General features: G+C 46.1%; 1 protein-coding gene across 1 annotated transcript in view; it reads right to left on the bottom strand.

The window, feature by feature from the left end:
• Window positions 1-21510, bottom strand: part of ENTREP2 (endosomal transmembrane epsin interactor 2) — a 253708-nt gene that overhangs the window by 135867 nt on the left and 96331 nt on the right. The gene's annotated exons all lie outside the window — the stretch shown is intronic.

Here is a 21510-nt window from a genome sequence, read left to right as displayed (position 1 = left end):
ATGACGTCTCCTTCTGCTCACTAACGCCTCCCGCAGGCCACTCTCCGCCAGCGCGCTCCCCAACTGCTGAATCACAGCGTCTACCGGGCACTGCTCCTGGTGGCACTCGCCACCTCAACATGTCCAAAAATGTACCTGCAGTCTCCCCTTCCCAATCCACTGTGCCTCGTCACATCTACCATCCACCATGGCACCCTCTTCCTGATCGCTGGAGCCTAAATCTTGCGGACGGTCCCCTCTCCCTCACCCCAACAGCCCACCAGGCACGTGGGGACCAGGAGGCTGCGGTTCCCCCCTTCAACAGGGCAAGAGTCCAAGAGGCCCCGTTATCAGTAAGGTCCTGGGGTTTTCACACGACATCTCCTGGGAAGATACAGTACCCAACTTCCTCCTGTGGACACGGCCAGGCAGTCAGGGGCCGGGCTGGGGGGGGTGGGGGGGGACGGACTTGGCCGCATTTCCCCTGGGATTCCGAAAGGCCTGACCCCAACCTGAAAGGAGGCAGACTACAGAACAGACCTACAAGGTCCCCTAAACCCAGCACTGGGTTAGTCTCAGGCCGACTGCCAAAAAGAACTGATCATTCTATACAATAGACTTTTGAACATTATTCACAAAAAAACAAAAATCTGTAAAAAACAAAAGTAAAAACAACATGGGGACTGGCCCGGTGGCTTAGGCGGTTAGAGCTACATGCTCCTAACTCTGAAGGCTGCCAGTTCGATTCCCACATGGACCAATGCGCTCTCAACCACAAGGTTGCCAGTTGGATTCCTCGAGTCCCGCAAGGGATGGTGGGCTCCGTCCCCTGCAACTAAGATTGAACACGGCACCTTGAGCTGAGCTGCCGCTGAACTCCCGATGGCTCAGTTGGTCGGAGCGCGTCCTCTCAACCACAAGGTTGCTGGTTCGACTCCCACAAGGGATGGTGGGCTGTGCCCCCTGCAACTAGCAATGGCAACTGGACCTGGAGCTGAGCTGTGCCCGACACAACTAAGACTGAAAGGACAACAACTTGAAGCTGAACGGCACCCTCCACAACTAAGATTGAAAGAACAACAACTTGACTTGGAAAACAGGCCTGAAGGTACACACTGTTCCCCAATAAAGTCCTGTTCCCCTTCCCCAATTAAAAAAAAAAAAAGTAAAAACAACATGGACCAAAGAGCGCTCAGTAGGCTCTGCTCCCAAGCATATCACATATACATTCATTCTTCACCGCACACACGTCTTGCAGACGCAGTCAGTGTTGACAAGTGTCCTTTGCAACCATCTCCCCATCTCCCGGGTCTCATTCATGATGCCGCCCAGCCTCCCTTCTCCTCACATTTCAGCTCCAACCCTCAGGGAGGTCCCTGCCCACTGCTCTCCCAGGTCTCACTGAGGCTGTCATTTTTTCACCACGAGGTCCCTAAAACGTCAGTCTCCCCTTCATACCCAACACTTCCTCCATCAACACATCCCCTCTGGCACCAGATGCTTCCTCTTCACCAGACACACAAGTCCCCGAAGTCATTTTAGAACCAGATGAAATTGTCATTTCTCATTGGGAGATGCTGCTAGAACTCTCACCATCCTCTCCTGCTGGACAGTTACAGCCCTGAACTCATTTCTCCACCTGCCAAACTTCTTTTGGTGAAATCAAAATTATTGCCGGTACCGTCGTGTTCTGAGCTCATCATACAGACCGGCAGGCCGGTCAGTCTCGAAACTGGGTCAGTTCTTTCCAGACCTCTCTCCTTGTTTCCTCCGCCCTGTGTCCTCTGCCGGCAACGCGTTTGGTCTGGCCGGACAATGACACTCAGTGCTCACTCCGCTCAGCTCTCTCCATGGAAGCGTCCGGGACATTTTGGAAGACTAATCTCATCTCCCTGGACTGACCCTTCCGACCCACAAAAATCTGGTTCCTGATTCCCTACTAGCAGCTCCCTGAGACACTCCACTCGTGTCCAGGCCACTGGAGAGCACCTCAGGTGACCTTGGCAAGGGAGGAGACCTGCACAAAAGCCACTGCATTTGTCACACATGAGCTCTGGAACTCCTGCAGGCTGTGTCGCCTGCACACGCAACTTCCTTGGTGTCTCAGCCTCCCTTCCCATCACCCGGAGCCTCCTGGCTCTGCCCCACCCCCTTCTGTTCCCTCAGGTGACACCCACGTTCTGGGGCCCTGGCAGTGATCCCGCCATCTCCCTAGGGTGCGACCTCCAGAGGGTCCCGTTTTCCCTACACACCAGCCCCAGCCTCGCTCAGACTGAGCCTGAGTGGAGGATGGGAAAGAAACTCTCCATTTACACGCTGCCTCTACTTCCCATTTCTACCATATAGAAGTTTACCTTTCCTTCCGGACGTGGCCCAGGGCCTCCACACGCAGGACGGGCCCACACATGCAAGAGTTCCCGGGACCCCACTAAATCCCTGAGCTACCACCAGACCCCTCACAGACTCTGCAATTAGCTCACTCAGGACTCCCGGGTCTCTTCCAAGCTGAAGTTTATCAACGATGAAACCTCTGCAGTGACCACGTTGCTTTAGCAGGGACTTTATTAGAAACCCACAAACCTCCAAAGAGTCGGCCTTTCCAAACACAAAGGAAGTTAATCAATATCACATATTTTAGGCTACCGTACGAATTCTTGACTTTTCCTACTTTCATCCTCAAGCTGTCATTCCATGGACCCCACAAGTAATTTTTCCTTCCAACAAATACAGATGATTTGCTTACTGAACACAATTTACATTTCTAAATGTCATTAATACCTGTAATTGGGAATGGATCACATTCTCCTCTACAAAGGAAAACATTTTAACGTTAAAAAAATACAACTCAGTGTGACATGCAGATTACAAGATGGTCCCCAATGACCCAGGGCCTTGTACAAAGCCCTCCCTGAGTATGAATATGAGGGGCTCCCTAGTGACACCTTGAAATGACGTTGCCTCGGCAACATCTTGATGAAGCCGAGTGAGACCCCGCCCAGCTGACCCGGCTAAGCCGTGACCGTGACCCAAGAAAACTGTGAGATAACAAGTGTGTGTTGTGTTAAGCTATACTTTGTGGTCGTTTGCTACACGGCAGTGGAAAACTGCCTGTCATGGACTGCATGTGCGTGCCTCCCAGATGGTGAAGCCCTGCCTCCCAGGGGTATGGAATTTGGAGATGGAGACTTTGGGGTGACTGAGGTTAAATTAGGTCGTGAAAGTGGGGCCCTCATGGCCTTATAGGAAAAGATCGACCTTTCTCATTCTCTCTCTCCCCCCGCCCTCTTGTTCTCTCTCTCTCTCTCTCTCTCTCTCTCATCTCTCTCGACCCCTTTCCTCCCTCCTCCCCTCCCCCCACACACTGTGGAAAGGTCTTGTGAGGACACAGTGAGAGGCTGGCAGTCCGCATGCCAGGAAAAGGTTCCTCACCAGAACCTGAAGTTTGATCCTGACCTCAAACTTCCAGGCGCCAGAACTGTTAGAAAGTAAATTGCTGTTGTTTTAGCCACTTAGTCTGTGGTATTTTGTTACAGCAGCCCGAGCTGACTAATACATCCAGAACAGGATACTAGATTATTGTTCCCGCATACACACTCTCCCTGTGTCTCCCAAGAAGGAGCAGCCTCCCCAGCCCCTCTGATGCAGAAACACCAGCACCAGCTCTAGCGAGGAAATGCCACATCGGAAATCTTGGAGGAAGCGCCAAGATCCATGGAGGATGCTGGCACGCCTCCTCCACGAGGACACCTGCTCTAATCTCAGCCACAGAGGGGAGCAGAGTGTACCCTGCTTTGAAACTGGCACGTCTTAGTGTGAACTATTTTTGCTCAATTCCAGCTCCTAGCGAGGATTTTGTTGCATGTCCTGACATCTCAGTAATTCTGCAGGTTTATTTTGGGCCATTCCTGTGAGGAACAGGGTCATGAATCTAGTAGGCCAGGAAATGGCCACATCTCACAAAACCTTTGTCCCATTTCATTTGCCAGAATTGTTATTCAAAGCCCACAGTTTGCAAAGGATATGAAGCAATTGAAGCGGGTCAGAGAAGAGCACCATACAATTAAGTAGCTGTGAAAGAAGAGCCAGAAAGAATGTGAAAGACATATTTCTGTTCAGAGAGAGGAGGCTTCACTTGGCAAGCACCTGTGAGTTGCTGTCAGGACACCAACTCGCTTTTTTCTCCACTTCCCACCTGGCCTAAATAGAGGCAGGAGATAAAATTAGAAATGAGAAACGACTTCCTGCTGTTGAGGGCGATGAAAGGGGATAAAAGGCTGCCGGGAAGTGATGGCATCTCTAGAACCAGCGGCCTTCCCTTTCGCTGGGAGCCGCTGGAGTAAATTAGCTCTTTAAATCTTATCCTCTAAAACTGAAAAGTTCTTTCATGGCCTAAAATCAAGAATTTTCTTCAGCTCTTCAAATCAGCTTCGAAGGCAACATTTTAGGGAGGGAAACAAGTGCTTCCAGAATGCAGACCTGAAAGCCGGTTACATTACATATTCCACCAAACACGGCAGCCGTGCCCAATAGCGACAGTGGTACCAACCGACCACTAAGAAACCAGTGTTCACAACGGTTCTGGAGAAAGAATTGTTGCAACATGGAGCAAATACTACTCTGAGCGTCCAAGGAGGAAAGAAAATCTCGACCCTCCTCTACCAAAGCCTTTCTGACGCGTGTGTGACATTCTTCCTTCAGGTTCATGGAGTGACTGACCCTCCTCCCGACCTCCATTATCTCTTCTTTCTCTGTGGTTTTCTGTCTGAGGCTATCTGGGACCCCATGGCGGGGCTCACTTAGGTATGCAGGCCCTCGGTTTTCTGTGTCCACCTCAGCTCCTTTGTGAGAAATACACACGTCTTTACATTCACTCCATCCATGGCTTCCAGCTCCTTCCCTGGGAACAATTCCCAGCTCCCCATTCCTTCTCCTCCTCGTTCACTTCGGCCTGTGGTTCCATCTTCCTCCACACCACTTCCCACTGGACACCGCATCAATCCATCAAACTCAGAACCTCCACAAGGAGTCGTACAATGCCTCAAGGAGCATGTCCTTTGTCCACGATCAGAGCACCGGCAGATTCGGTGTGTGGTGAAAGCCTGTTTCCTACATGTATCCTCTCATGGCGGAAGGGGCAAGGGAGCTCTGTGGGGTCCCCTTGCTAAGGTCACCCATCCCATTCATGAGGGCTCCACCCTCCTGACTGAATCACCTCCTAACACCACCACATTGGGGGTTAGGATTTGACAGGTGAATTTTAGGGGTATACAAACAATCAGTCTACAGCAACCAACTTTTTTATGAAAGAAGATTGATTCATGATTGTCACAGATGATTTCCTAGGAAAATGTAAATTACTACAATTGCTCCCCCTGCCCCAAAATCAAAAAACTAAATGTACCTATAAACATTAAGAAATTGGGAAAGTAGTCAAACAGCTACAGGCTAATTCTTCAAAAGCTTCAAATGAAGTACAGAGATTTCTAACATTGTTGAAAATTTTTTCTGAGCACAGAGAGAAAAAGGAAACTTTCTAAATTCTTTTTTACAATGGCCAGCAGAATTATCTCTAACCGGTAAAATATCATGAGAATAGAAAACAGGGTCAATTTTACTGATAGACAGAGATGCGTAATTTTTAAATAAAATGTTAGAAGATGCAATTCAGCAGCAGTGCATTCAGAAGAATAAAGCACAAGGCAGTGGGGGTTCATGTCAGGAATGAAAAGATGGTTCAGTAAGAGAAAACACGGTATTCAAATTAATCATATTAATATGACAAAAATGAAAAAGATGACTATGTAGTAGCCGCGTAAAAGATGTTTGGTAAAATTCATTCTCCATTTTTTATGAAAGAAGAGTTAATAGGACAAGATAAAGATGCTCACAGCCACCACTTACATTTAAATTACTCTGAAAATGCCGGCGTGGTATGCAGAATCATGAGATGGCCCCCAAGTTCCCCGCCCCTGTGTACATGTCCTAAAGGGTCCCTTCACCTCGAGAGTGGGCGGGATTGTGAATATGATGGATTTCAGTCCCGTGGTTTGGTTACACTCTGTGATGAAAGTGAAAGTATTTTGCAGCTATACTTAAGTCCCAAATAAGTTTGCTTCCGAGTTCATCAAAAGGACGCTTCTCCCGGGCAGGCCTGGCCTTACCAGCTGCTGGCCTTGGGAAGTAAGCTGGCATGTTGTGAGAGGGTCTCTAAGAGCTGAGCACTTCGCCAGCAGATAGCTTGCAAGAAAACAGGGCCCTCGGTCATATGGCCACAGAAATGAATCCTGTCAATGATGCGAGGGTGAGTGGCAGTGGATTTTTCCCCCATAAAGCCCCTGGGGGATGCATCTGGCCTGACCTTGGTTTCAGCTTTTAGACCGTGAGCAGAGGACCCAACTCAAACGTTCCAGACCCCTGACCCATGGAAACCAAGAAAATAAACCTGTGATGTTTTAAGCCACTCGGCTCATGGTAACCTGTCACACAGCAATAGAAAACCATTACAACTAGCTGATACAATCAAAGATGAGAAAGAAAGAAAAGTGAGAAATGTTAAAAAGAGGGGACAAAATTATTACTACTTGAGAATGATGTGCTTAGCTAACTAGAAAACGCAAGGGAATTAATCGAGAAGCATAAGAAACCATAAGAGAATTCAGTATATGATCTGGTTACAAAATTACTCTATTGAAAATTATAATTTATTTAAAAAAGTTATATTTATTGAGCACTGACTGAATGGCAGACACAGACTCAGGTTTCATCCTTTAACTCTTTGTATCCTGACAACCCTAAAAGGCACGTGTAATTTTTGTGCCCCCTGCACAGAAGAGAAAATTAGCACAAAGAGGTTAAGTGACTTGCTCACATCACAGTGTTAGGCTGTGGATATAGAATATAAACTCACAAACTACAGAAAAAAATAGCTTTCTTATATGCATGCAAAGACAATAAATTAAAGGTTCCATTTGTAACAGCAAGAAAAAAAGTAGAATGCCTTAGAATAAACAGATGGATACAAAATAAGCCAGGGCAGGATCCAGAAAGTCTGAAACATCTACTGAGACCACAGACTTCATTTTTAGATGCAAAAAAAAAAAAAAAAAAAAAAAAAAAAATCAGTTTTTAAAATAGACGGACCAAATAATGCATACTTTCCATGCAATTCTAATTAAAATACTAAAAGGGGGAAAAGAAAATCTATGCAATAAAAAGCATTGGGACAACTGGTTAGTCACTTGGAAAGAAAACTTAATCACTGCCTCCCTCTTTATACCAAATTAAGTTCCAGAAGAATCAAAGAATAAAACATAAATTAAAACATGAACATCCTATCAAATATATGGTGATGGAAGGAGAACTGACTCTGGGTGGTGAACACACAATGGGATTTATAGAAGATGTGATACAGAATTGTACACCTGAAATCTATGTAACTTTACTAACAATTGTCACCCCAATAAACTTTAATTGAAAAAAAAAAAAATAAAAATAAACATGAACATCCTAGAAGAAATGGGAGCATTTTTTTAAAAAATGTTGAAAAGAATTCCGTGTTTTTAGGCATGACACAGAATCGAGAGTCCTAACAGAAAAGATTAGTAAAATGTAAACATGTATGTTTTATAACAAACACCTGTGTGTGGTGGACGGGCCTCCCTATGTGAGAAGGACAAGTGCATCCTTTGTGGGAGGCTCAAGAGAGCAGGGAGCGTACCCATCCTCCCCAGTGTTGGGCTGGGCTGTGTGACTTGCTTGGGCACCACCTGAGAGGGGGTGGCTGTTACCTCCAAAGCCTCAGGGGACATCGCATGTTGCTGCTCACTGTCTGAGCTCCTACTCCTGGCCAGGAGGAGGACACAGGCCCGAATGGACACAAGGCACAGACCCAAACCCAACCGGAAGCCTCCAGCCCAAAGTGGGACCACCTCAGCGGACCCAGAGGAGAAAATAAAGGCTGACCATTGCCCACCCCTGAGTTTTGGGGTGCTTCTTTATGTGGCATTATCATAGCAAGAGCCAACAAACAGACTTGTGGTTTAAAAAGAACATAAAAATCAAAGACAAATTACAAACGGAAAAAAATACTTATGATACATACAACAGACAAAAGGTTGATTGTCTTAAGTTATACAGAATTCATATAAGTTAATAAGAAAAAGGAACCACTCAACTAAGAAATGGCTAAAGATTGAGTATGATGTTCACATTTTTAATGGCCAACAAACATATAAAGGAACGCTTAAACCGACTCCAATTTTTAAAAAGCAAGCCAAAACTATTAGATAAATATTTTTTATCAATCAGACTGCCAATGTTTGGGTAACGTTTGATAAAACGCAGTGGTGGCAAAGACAGAATAGAAAAAAGTTTGTCTTTCACATTACTGGTGTTGGTATAAATGACATTGTTTCCCTTGGGGGCAATTTCATAAATCTCTCAGGACAGAAAACGCACAGGCTCACACTCCACACTGTCACTCCTGGCAATTTAGCCTCTGGATATACAACCGGAAGCAAACCTCGCCATCTACACACGGCGTTCCTGCAAAAACCTGTAACCAGCGGGTAACAATAAAAGGTTAAATACACTTTGATAGTCACATACAGCGTGAATATATGCATTATGACATTTGAGGTAGATCTGTTTATGCAGATGTGGAATAATTTCAAAGATACATAATCGACGAAGAAGATACAGCCCAGTATGCACAGAACGATCCTGTGTGTGTAAACAAAAAGACATGGATGGATGTGGGTACATACTAAGCATTTCTTTCTGGAAGCATACCCAAAAAACTTAATGATGGGAAACTGGATTGGGGGGGAGGCGAAGGGAAACTTGGTTTTAAATGTGGAACTTTCTGTAATACTAATCTTTAATCTAGTAAATGTATTATGTAAATATACTGTGCATGTATTGTGTCATGAATATTTTAAACTATGCACACCATTTGACCTGTAATTCCACAATTTCTAAGAATTCCAGGTATTAACCAAATGTTGTTTATAATTTTGGAAACGGGAAACGATCTGGGCACTCAGCAAGAGGGAACTGTGTATGTTTATCCGGTGCCTCCCAACTGTTGCCATGAAATTATGTCATGGAAGACCTACCACCATGTAGAAATGTTCACAGTACGTAAAAGAAAAACAAGAAAACAAAGGAAAGGCAGGCTACCAAATGGTACGAAGTGGGGGATAATTCGCCCTGCATTAAGGAAATAAATACAAATGCCAACACACACCTACATAAAGAAACCAGCACCGAATCCCAAACACACCCTGACGATCTTAGCAGAGTCCGATTTTGACTTCCTCTTTGTACTTTTCTATTTCCCATGTTTCATACAGAAAAAAACACGTTATTAAAACTCAAGCTATGGACAGCTGGTTCTGCCGTCGAAGGGGGCAGGCACTCCCACGGGAGTGGAAGATGAGGCCTTGTCATGCTCCCTTCCCCAGGTGGCAGAGCTGGGTGGGCAAATTCCAACGCTTACACTGTGGGGCCCTTTGCTTCAGCACAGAGGTCAAGGTTTTCTGGAGACTTCCAGCTGCAGGGCTGAAGAGAAGGACCGGAGACCAGACTCCCAGCTCTGTTGGAGGCCGAGGCTGACCAACGAGGTGTGTGTGGACTGGTCTACCAGGAAGTGTCACCCAGGTGGCCACAGTCAGCTACTGTTTGATGGAGAACAAAGAGGATTTAAGACATAAATACAAGTTTCAAAGATGAATTCTAACTAGTGCCCAAATGTATGCAAGGACATCCTGCCCCAGCGTTCCTCAACCCAGCACGGGAAAGAAAACAGAAGTGGGCAGGTAGAGCCCCCATTTGGAAAAGAATGTTACATAAACCACTTGCAAATCATTGTGAGTCTCTTCTGTTAGAAGCTCCCTCTTCGCACAACAACAAAAACAGCGTATTTGTTGACACAGTACATTAATTCCATTAAAATCACATTAAGTGTAATGAAAAGCTATCAGAATATAATTACGCAAATTCACAGACACACATCAACTTTGAAATCCACTGGAATTACAGTAGGAAGTCAACCTGTCTGGTAGACAAATTGTGCTTTCATTTTTAAATGATTCTGACTGCAGGCCCACTGTACTAAGGTTATATGACACACACCTCGTAGTTACGCGAACTCCCAAATCTAGGCCTGCTCCTTCCAGGTTTCTTGGCCTGGGTTTCCCTAGAGCCATCGGGTTTCCAGGGTCAGACATTGGACTGAGTCCTGACTCTTCTGAATTCATCTCCCGAAAGCACAATCCTTTTCCGAATCCCTGCCCATTCTGCCAGTTGACTGGACCCTGAAGGGTCCCCTGAATTGCCCGAAGTACATTCACAATAGTCCCTCCGAGTGCCCTCTGCAGTTCAGACCTGGACACTGCGAGGCCCACAGCTGTGCCCCCCACCCTGGCCCCACCCCCAACCAGAAGCCCAGGTGACCCTCTCCCCTCCCCTCTGCCCTGGCACCAGCCCTGGCCCTCCTAGGCTGCCCAGGCCACACTCGGAGACTTGGATGCTAATGAGTCTTCTGTCCTGGAAGCTAGTGAGGTCCCGGGGGTGGGAGGGTGTGGGGAGAGAGCCAGGAGGACAGGGAGAAAGGGGGCAGGGGGACTTGATTCTTCAGCAATGGCATCAGGGGAGCTGCCTGCCCTGTTGACCATCCCCTGGGTGTGTGAGGACCACCCCCACTGATGACCGTCCCGTTAAAGCGACACACTGGGACACCGCGGTTCTGCCCTAGGCCCTGCCCCTCACTCACAGTCTATGTCCACCAGGGTTTAGAAACTTCTGGGACCTCCAAACAGAGGCCTGGGGCCTGGACAACCTGCGCCAGACTGGCAGCATGACAGGAACAGACCCCTCCGACCAAGTGGCCCTGGACCGATGCAGTGACACCCCCAAAGGCAGGGCAGAGGGGCCAGCACTCCGTAACAGCTGTCTCCCCTGGCCAGCACCTGAGCCTGGTCCCTACATCCACTTCCTGCAGGACCCTATGCCTGGGTCAGCAGTGGCCTCGGGGTTGCCAAGCCGAGGGAACCCCTGCCAGCCCGCATCGCTCCACTCCTGTCTTTCCAGAACACCCTCCTGCTTTGGTGCTACCTCACCATCCACTTCCTGTCCCCCTCCCTCTGTCTACACACCATCTACCCTGGGAGAGCTGCCTTCCTTCCACCCCTCAGTTTGCATCTAAACCCCTCTTCCCGGCCTCTCCCCCCCAGGCCCTGTGTATACCCACAGGCCTAGTGGAAACCTGCTGGGGGCCCCATCAGCAGGTCTGACTCATACGGCCCAGTGCACCCACTCAGGACATTCCCACCCGTCGGAGGCCCGCCATCCATGCCGGTGCCTGTCAGAAATCCGGAGTTACCACCCTCGTCCCTCCCTGACCCCACCTCCCTCTCAAATCCCACCCAAGGCGGGTGCATCCCCCTGTCCAGCTCGTACTGGACTCTATCCCCGGCTCCTCCCTGCACCCCCTACCTGGCTGACTGGCGGTCACCTCTCGCCTGGACAACAGCCCTACAACGGGTCTCCCTGCCCCCACTCCCGGCTGCACCTCTAACCGACTTTCCACACTGCAGAAGTACCCCGTTAAATGCAAATCTGACCACCTCACCCTCCCCGACCAACACTCTTCCCTTCAGCGGGGCCCTGTGCCCTGGGGGTACATCCCAAGTCTTCCCGCTCAGAGCCAGCGTCCCTGCCCAGCTGCCCTGCCTCGCCAGGCCCCTGCACCGTGGCGCGCCACTCCACCTCTGCGTCCCCCCCTCTGCGCGGCCTGTCCCCCCGCCCCGCGGCCAGTCCTGGGGGTGGAGGGCACGGTTTGCAGGCAGGTGGGCCCCCACTGAGCGTGCAAGTGACGTGTCCTGACACGGCCCTCAGCGCGCAGACGCTCAGCCTCCCAGGACCGGCATCCTTTTCGGCGGCGGCGCGCGCATGCCCAGTTCCGCAGCCACGTGCAGGCAGCCCTGCCAGGGGCTCGGCGCTCTGATTTCCCCCTTCGCTTGACAACAAACGCAATTCAAGTGCAACAAGGAAAACCTGTGGAGAGTCAGGTAAGCTCAAGGATGAAAACGAAACCACCTTTTCCTCACCACTTCTCTACTTTCTGTTATAGACTGGATAGTACTGGATTCTATTTAAGTAGATTTTTATAAAAATTGGGTCAGTGTCAATCATCTTCCCTCGCTACAATATAATGTCTCGTGGTTATGACATCACTCCCTGTAAGTATTCATTTTCATCACTTTAATGGCTACTGGTATTCCATTGCATGAATAAATACCATCCTTTATTTAACAACTCACCTACTGTTAGTCTAGAAACTCTTGAAATCATAAACATTATCAGTGAAATATTTTTGAACTTGTAAACATATGAATATTTCCTTAATTTTTTTCTGATCTAGGTGTTTCCATGACGTGAAAAGCCCAACTGTCCCCTCGAGAGGCTGCGAATCACAATTGTTTTAGTCGTTTCTTCTAGTATTTACTTCCAAATTTTTCACCTTGACTGACCTCTCACTACGAAAGGGGAGAACTTGCACTTTCCCCGCACTGCACACACACAGGCAGACACGCGCCACACACTCCACTCACACACACACCGGACACAGCCAGATCCGTGTCCCTTCTCGCCCTGTCCCAATTCCAGTACAGGAACAGCCCATTGGTTCTGTTATTTTAGCACTCAGTGTTCGCAGTATTACGACTGTACCGTATCAGTATTACCCCCAATTGAGCCACTAGCAATACTATAATTACGGTGCTCTTTAAAAATCACATCACCATATTTAATTGGGGCTAACTGTCTCCTTTTCCACTCGTCTTCTGGGATCTATCATAAATTGATCCCAAGTCCGCTACAGAGCGGAGGGTCCCCTCCCACTATGTTTGCACGTATTAAAGGTCCCGTCCACTTTGGTTTTCGTGCATGTGTCCCTCTTGGGGCCTTCCAGCACCTCCCGCTCCTCAGCCGGCCTTCCCCTTGGCCAGGTCACCATGGCTCCCAGAAAAGTCCCTTCATCCTGGACGCCCCTCCGTGCCTCTCCTGTGCAGGAGCCAGTGAATTTTTTTTTTGCTCCCATGCCTTTCTCCTCGTTTGTATCACAAATACATTGACGGACCATATCCCCCGGAAACTTTCAGTGAATGGATTCATAGCAGGTAAAATTTTTGAGACTCTGTATGTCTGATATATAGGGATAGAATTTCTAGGTTGTAGGTGATTTTCCCTCCGCATTTTACTCGTCTGGTAGTTACAGACCCTTCTTGAATCTATTATTTCAACACAGGTTGCTGTCCTTACTCCCAGGTCAATTCAGATTATTGTTCAAATGATATCTCTTTCCTACCCTGCTCTGTTTCTCTGGATTTTTTTATTCAAAGCCCTAGACAAAAATCTGTAATTTCTAAAATACACTGTGACCAGGGTTCACCAATCACAACCCCTACATAGAGATCTGTGCTCGTGAACCACGTTCTCCCATCTGCCTAACAGATTTCGTTACTGTTTTTAAAACTTGGCCTGGACTTGCTAAAATGCTGATGGCCCAGGGAAACGTGGACGGCTGGTGGAGAGTACTTGGTTAGCTTTACAGAGTACAACTCGAGGGACAGACAGCTCTCAGCACAGACATGCACAGTGATTACCTCAGGAAGCATCAGCTGTGAGGTGTACATTGTCTTCCCTTCTTTTAAACCATTTTTTAAATTTAATTAATTTTTAAATGTTATGAAATGTATTGGGGTGACATTGGTTAGTAAAATTATATAGGTTTCAACTGCACATTTCTATAATACACCATCTATGTATTGCATTGTGTGTTCACCACCCAGAGTCAGTTTGTCTTCCCTTCTTACAGGCAAAGAAACCAAGTCTCCAAGATGTGAAATAACCTGTTCAAGGAAGGAGATCTTGTCAATTGTAACGTCAACACTGGAAGCCTAACCAAATCCACGAAAGAGCCAACACTGGTAAACTGGAAAGCTATACCACAGAAGCGATTCCACACTGAAGAAAGACTATTTTAAGTCCCCAGATTTACAGGCAATAACCTGAGTTTAAAAAAGAAACTTTCATGTGGGTAAAACATGTAAGTAGTGTATATTCTCTTGCAAATATAATTCATGGCTACTTTCCATATAAATCATCTGAAATCAAGATTTGATTTTCTTTAATAGCTCTAGCCTGAAAAGAATAGTTATGAACAGGAGTGAAAAGACACATGCATTCACTGCTTCTTTAATTGCATTTTCTGCAAAACTCTGCAGTTCTATTTTTAATATTTGATTACACCATCAATAGCGCTATATTCCACAAAAGCAATTATGTTTTGCTCAGCAAAACATCAGAATGGAATAGTACGTGGCATACTAACAACTGTAAGAATAGAAGCAATTTGGAACATTTTAGAATAATGACTGGGATAATTTATTCGGAATTTTCAGCGCACACATTTTAAAGTCATACTACGATGGCGCCTACTGCAAAGTTTAAGTTGTGCATTACACACACTGCAAGTGCACAGGGAGCCCAGTATTTTATCAAAACATTAATAACAGCATTCTCAAGCGCTAAGCACTTATCCAGCACTTACTACTCAGCAGCTCTCTCCATGTCTAGAAGCAGCATTTCAGTTTATGTGCTTTCCTTTTCTTTAAGGGCTTCCGTCCAAATGTCTATCCAGCAGTGAAATGGAATCATTGAAATAACACAGAAAAGACAAGCAGGTGGCAAGCCCCTCCAATGACCAGCCAGACGATGTCCACCTATGACAGCACCGTTCCCGGCCACGTGCAGATGGAACCTCAGGACCCTCCCGGACACGGTGTCCCAGGCACCATGAGCGAGAACTTGTGTGGGCACGTGGCGTCTCACCTACCTAGAGGTCATAAACGAATAGGTTAGAGCGGTTAGGGGATGCATGTATGCTTAGTTTGTGCTTCTGAAAGGCGGTTTATGGTGGTACAGGCCTTCCGCTGCTGGGCAGGATGGAATATTTAGCACATCCGTGTTCTCATCGAGAACAACTATAGAACCAGATAAAATATGGAAATCGACTCTCTGAAAGCAGTTGAGAGCAAGGACATTCAGAGCAGCCATGAGGAGCGGCCCTCCCTCCTGGAGGAGAGCTACCCATTTATCCGATAGGCGTCAGCCATTCAGAGCACAAGCACAGGCCTGGGAACCCTGACATGGCTTTTGGTGCAGATGTGAGGTACAAGCACAGGGTCGGCTTTCCCCGGGGACATCTTTCAAATTCTGAGGTCAAAAGACATAACTCCTAACAAAAAGGCAAAATGAAGACAAAGAATACAATTCAGGAACTCCAGAGGGAGCGGCTGTGGAGAATACAAAAGACTCTCATTTGAAAATCCTGAAAGGCCAGAACTAACAAGAGCAGGCTGTAGCTCATCCGGGCTGCGAACCAGCTCTGACACAGCAATCCCTGGCTGGATTCAGGTGATGGCCAGCAGACAGATAATCCAGATGACGGAGTCCGAGTCAGCTGGCCAACTCCAAAACTATTATTATGTCCAAGAAAACAGAGAAAAAGATGCACAAAATAAATGAAACAAGAATTTCACCAGATAATTATGACCTTTAAAAACAATCAAGAAGAAAAATGTACAACTGAAAATACAATATCCAAAATTAACACCTCAATAGATGGAGTTTAACAGAAAATCAGACACAGCAGAAGATAGGGTTACCAAGCTAGAAGACGGGTCAATTAAAACAAATACTCAAACTAAAACATAAAAAGAATCCAAAAGAGTATTAGAGAGATGTAGGACATAATGAAAAAGCCTAATATGTGTGATTCAAGTCCTAGAGAGAGAGAAAAAGAACAGGGTGGAGGAAATCATGGCCAAGAATGTTCCAAAACAAATACAATATCAAACCACAGATTAATCAAGAAGCAGTGCAAAGGCAAGCTGTCTAATTATGAGACAGCGAGAACACTGAAGAAAAGGAAAAATCTTAAAAGCAGTAAAGTGGTAGAATTAGACACACACATACACACCTGCCCAGATAAACAGGAAAGAATGAAGACTGACTGAGAGGATGGCTGAATATTGACATTGACCTAACATCAGAAGCTATGAAAAAGACAGACAAGTGGAACTGATTTAGCACAATTGAGAAGATGGATCCCAAAGCGGCAGAAAACCGAAGAACTCCGGATGCAGCTCTGAACCCCCAAAAGGTTCAGGCACAGGCCCCACTGGACACCTCTAAAACCAGGGCTGAATTGATGTAGAAGGTTCGAGGGGCTGATCAAGGAAAGAGATAGACCAAGGGGCAGTAACATACACCAGCTTTGTCAGGTGGTGCCTGGCTGCATGCGAGCGGAAGTCCCTTCCAGCATGACACTGTCTGGAGCTTACGGCCTTCTCATCCAGGAGAGAAGGGCGAGGGACGCCAGGGTAGAGGTAGAGGTAGATCAGAGAGGGGCTTCCAAGGCCCAGGTGACATCCCTCGGCAGCAGTGGGCAGTCTTTGGGTCAGGGAGCTCCAGAGGGCAGCAGTGGCTTGGAGCCTTACAACCACAAGGCTTGATCCTGCCAACTGCCAGCAGATGCTGGGAGAGGTTTTGCAGAGAATGCAAAGCGGCAAGGCTCTAAATGGCTAATGTTATGCAGGGTCTCTGGTCCCACTCTCGGCACGAGAATGGAGTATATGGCAAGGCCAAAAAGGAACACCCACGAAGCCATGGATGGGGGGTTCAGACCACTATTTCTCGCTGGTGGCTGGGATGGAGACACAGGAAGCAGGAGCCACATGATGCACAATCTGCCGTCCGCTTCTCTGCCAACCAACCCACCTGCCGGCATAGCCACGGCAGTTGTATCAGTGGCTAATGACTAACTGGTTACAGCTGATGGCCACCCAGCCAGCTGATGGCCACTACTACCGGAGCCAGCACCTTTCCACATGAGGCCGAGAGCCTGGAAACTGCTCTCTGGGACTCTGTCCCCACACTAAACATTTGCTTATTTTGGTTATTCTTTTAAATAATTGGATGTGTAACAATCTGAGTTGGGCACCAGTGAAGGTCTCAACCTGCAGTGAAGAAAGAAACCACCGAGGAGCCAGTACACAGAGACCACCTTCTGCCATTTGTATAACGATTGAGAAGGGGGTGGGGGGATTGCTAAAATAAGGAAGGAGAATTGGGAAGGCCACTTGAAAACAACTAGATCGCTAGTAGATTGCCCGTACCCTTACCCTGGCAGAATTCTGTGGGTTTATTCCCCGAAAGGGTTAAAGTATGAGCCAAGAGAGGGCCGGCATCCTTTTAGATGAAGCTAGTGAAGGATGTGCTCCACCAAAACAAGTTAGGCAACCATCATAATACACTACACAGTTCTGCCATGAATAGGGACAGTGAGGAAAGGGAAGCAGAGTGAGATAAGAAGGTGAATCCTCACTGCCATACGAAAAAGTCAAAAATGATGTCAAACACGAAGAATCAAAGAGAGGAGGGCCCACACCCTGCTCAGAAATGTGAAGATGTGAGAAAGGCCAGGAAAAAAGCTGCTGAGTCCCAAGCGGTTGCCTCTGGGCAAGTTAGAGCAGGGAGCTGCTGGCTCTTCCTATTTGCTGTTTGACTTTTTCAACGGTGTCCTTATTTTATTAGATGACATAAAACTTCAGTTTAAAAAGAGGCATACATGAATATTTTTCTTTTCAGTAACACAAAGCTCGAAATGCTCAAACCATAAACGTAACACCTGTGGTATTTATAACAGCTGATCCTTTTACATTTAAATTTTTTTAATATAAAGAGGATTTAAGCTTCCTAAATTATGCCAAAACTCCCAAATCTCTCCATTTGTCATGGTACCACGGGAAAAACCAAATCTGACTTTTCTTCCCCCCAGACACCAAAATAATGAAGATCAGTTCATTTTCTCATTTATTTCACGAGCAACGCACTAAGCAGCTGCCAACACCATTCCAGGGGCTGACGATAGCCTGGGGGACAGGCCAGCTGAATGGCACTGAACAAGTAACCTCTCCTCTAGGATAAGGACCCCAGAGACCAAGTATCTGCTGTCCTGCCTCTCTTAACCCTGTGACATTTTCCCGAGGGGCTGCTAGGGCTGAACTAGATCCTTGAATTATAGAGGGGAAAGAAATATTAAATTCTCGGGTTTCAAAAGAAGGGACAGCAGGGGAGAATCTAGGCGTTTGGAGGGACAAAAGCCAGCAAGTTTGCACATTAAATGAGAGACAGAAAAGAGAGATGCGTATTGGCTGGAAGGCCACAGGGCTCTCATGTTACAGCTGCAGGCTTTTGACTACACAAGGGAAACCCCCCAGCCACTACCAGCTCCCCTACAAAATCACCAGTAATCTTGGGTTTTGGCTGCTTCGGGTAAGGTGCCTTTGAGTGTGTAGACCAGAGTGGAGTGAAGACGACACGGATCCACAAAGGTTTTGGGTGTCAAATTCGGGCAAGACAGGGCAAGTGCGGGGATAATCCCTGAGCTGGGGGATTTGAGAGGGCAGGATCTGTGGGGATCAGAAGGCAGGATGGGGAGAGCTTGGGACATCCTGGCCGAGGGACCTGAGGCAGGTCCAAGCCAGTTAACCGGCGCTTGGAGGACCCGGGGAGGAGGCAGGGGCTGGATGGAGCGAGATACATAATCAAATGAGTAATTTGGGGAAAGGTGAGTGTGTCTCAGAATATTTCCCACAGAAAACCAGTTTCTCAAGGAACACGTATGAACACGGATTCCACACGCAATGAAGCCTAAATACACGACGCAGCACATCCCTTCCGTGAAGAGGCACGGCGCACATCAGAATAACAAACACTCCGAGAAGTTCTAATATGTGGCACAGCAAAGAAAACAGTTCAACCTTGAATAGCGAGGCCTTCCCCAAATGTGACCTTGGGATCTTCTTTTAATTCAAAATACATATTTAACATCTTGCAGAAGCAGCCCTTCACTGCACACGCTTAGAAAATTCTGGCATAGGAAATTAGAGTGGGAATTCGGAGAGAGATAAGGTAGAGTGGATTTTTCTTCAGAATGGAAATAGCCCTCTTGACTATATAAATAACACATACTCAAGCTGCCAAATTCAGAGACTATGAAAAATTACAGAGAAGAAAGTAAAATGTACCCATATCACCATAGGCAGAGATAAACCAATGGCAATATCTAAGCGTGTTTGTATCTAGCTATTTTCTATTCATTAAAGTTCTTTTGTTTTTCAATACTAGGCTCGCATTCCAGTTTTTCATTTAAAAATGTATTGTGGACATTGTGGATACCCATCCTCCAAGGATGGACACTTCGACCGTCTCAAGATTTTCTCAGGGACAAACATGATGTCCATATTGTTGACCCTTGTCCCCTTTCTGAGCAGGCGCTAACCTCGCAGGTGAAGGGAGCCTAGCAGAGGCTGCAGGCTATTTGGACTATGGGGACCCCAACAGGAGAGCACTTGGAGCTGGGGGAAGAGGCAGTGACAGTGGCTCTGTGACCTGCTGGTGTATTTATTCTGGCGTTAACCACAAGGCAGAAAGAAATGTTGAGCAGCACCCAACCCCAGGTCTTCTCAAGCTTACAGTCTCGACACAGGTGTTTGTATTTATAACTCAGGCCTTTCTGCAAATTGTCCTCTGCACAAATCGCTGTCCAGTCCCTCCCGCACTGGTAGTCACAAGAACGTCAGGCCTTTCTTGTGGCTGTGTCTCCAACTGTCTTCTTGCCAATCAAGTCATCTTCCAATTCTACGGACTCAGTACATCCTATTTCCATCATTGAAACCCGCCAGATAACGTATTTATCTTTGATGACAATTACACTTTTATTAATAGTTTTAAGTCCTTTATTCTGTTTAGGATTATTTTTATATTGCATTCTGCTTGATCTTATATTAATTGTCCTTCTTTCTTTTCCTCGGCCCTTGCCATGTATCTCTTTGCTTATGCCTTCGTCTGTGATTTTAAGCATGTTTTTTGGTCAATAGCATCTATCTGACTTTGGCTTTTGTCCCAATCCCAAAGCACTGCCTTTTAATAGAGAAATTTAAGCAACTTACATTTATTGGGATATAGCACACACATCTGGTGTCTTCCCCCACTATCTTATTTTTATGGTTGTTTATTGTATTTTTTTTTATCTTTTGTTTTTCTAATTTTCCTGTCTTTTGCTACTCTGGTCAACTTTTCTATTTGTTTGTTATTTTCCTTTTCTAGTCATTTGGAAATGATGCTTCACTTTTCTATATGAAACTTTAAATACCAATTTGAAACGATGTATCTGAAATGAATATGTCAACAGCACATGTATCTACAGGCTTTACACAAGATGGCAAGATTTTTCTACTCCATCTTACCGCCGAGATTTTCTTGAAAACTACATTAGCATCAACTATTGAAACTTAACTTTGCATTTTATTGGTTTAATTGCTTACTGCTGTATTATTTATACAGTGCTTCTCGTTTCTTGATTCATCACTATTGATAATGTTTTTAATTTGGCTTATGCACTTCAAGTAATTTCTTCTTTCAGAAATGGAATGCAGACACTCTGAATCCATTATATTTCTGAAGATATCTATTATTTGCCCATTTACATGAATGAGCTTAGAAATCTCACACATAGAAAGTGTAACAACCTTTTTTCCTGCCAAAACTAATAAACGTAAATGTGTTGTTTTGTAGCATTTAGTTTGAGGTTTAAAACCTGGTATCAATCAGATTCTTTTCTTTGAAAGTGGCTTTTTTCTTATTTAAAGCTTATCTTTGATTTTTTTAATCGAGATTCAGAAAAATTTCCACCATATATACCGGGGGTGCCAAAAATATATATATGTAAGTGGACACTTTGGTCAGCGTTGCTCAAACAGTAGTTCGCCGTCATCAGAAGTATCTGGACGCTGATGGGAACCACTTTGAGCATCTCTTGTAATTGCAGAAGTCAAACGTGACTTGTACTCATCTTTTGTTATTGGTATATATTGACTATCACAATTTTAAGTTTTTTCCTTTCTTGAAATGTGCATAAATTTTTTGGAACCATATATATATATATATATATATGAAATCAAAATCGAAACTGAAGTACCTACTATTTGTCTGGCCAATGATTTGTGCATATTCTCCACGTCCCTTAGCTTTTCTCTCCTAACTCCCCCTTCGTTATCCAAAAGTGATCCCCTGCTAGTCTTCTCACTCACTAATCCAGTTCCTCTCACGATAACATTTTCAGGTCCTCTCACAGCGTCCCCTGCGTTTTACAGTCTCTCCTTTTGCAGTATAACTTCCTCTTAGGTTTCACTGAGGTATGAATCAGAGTTGTTGTTACGTTTTGTTCCATTTCTGTTTCACTGTATGCCACGTGCCACAAAGACTTTCTGATGTTGGTGTATGGTGTACCCCAAATATTAACAAATGCTTCAGAGTGCTACACGCAGCGGGCACCAAGCAGTCCACAGGACGGCAGAAGCTAGAGGCAGGGTCTCAGATACAAGAGCGGGAAAGAACTGA

This window comes from Rhinolophus ferrumequinum, chromosome 28 (assembly GCF_004115265.2).
Source record: "Rhinolophus ferrumequinum isolate MPI-CBG mRhiFer1 chromosome 28, mRhiFer1_v1.p, whole genome shotgun sequence".
NCBI classification, from domain to species: domain Eukaryota; kingdom Metazoa; phylum Chordata; class Mammalia; order Chiroptera; family Rhinolophidae; genus Rhinolophus; species Rhinolophus ferrumequinum.
This window is presented reverse-complemented; position numbering and strand designations above follow the sequence as displayed.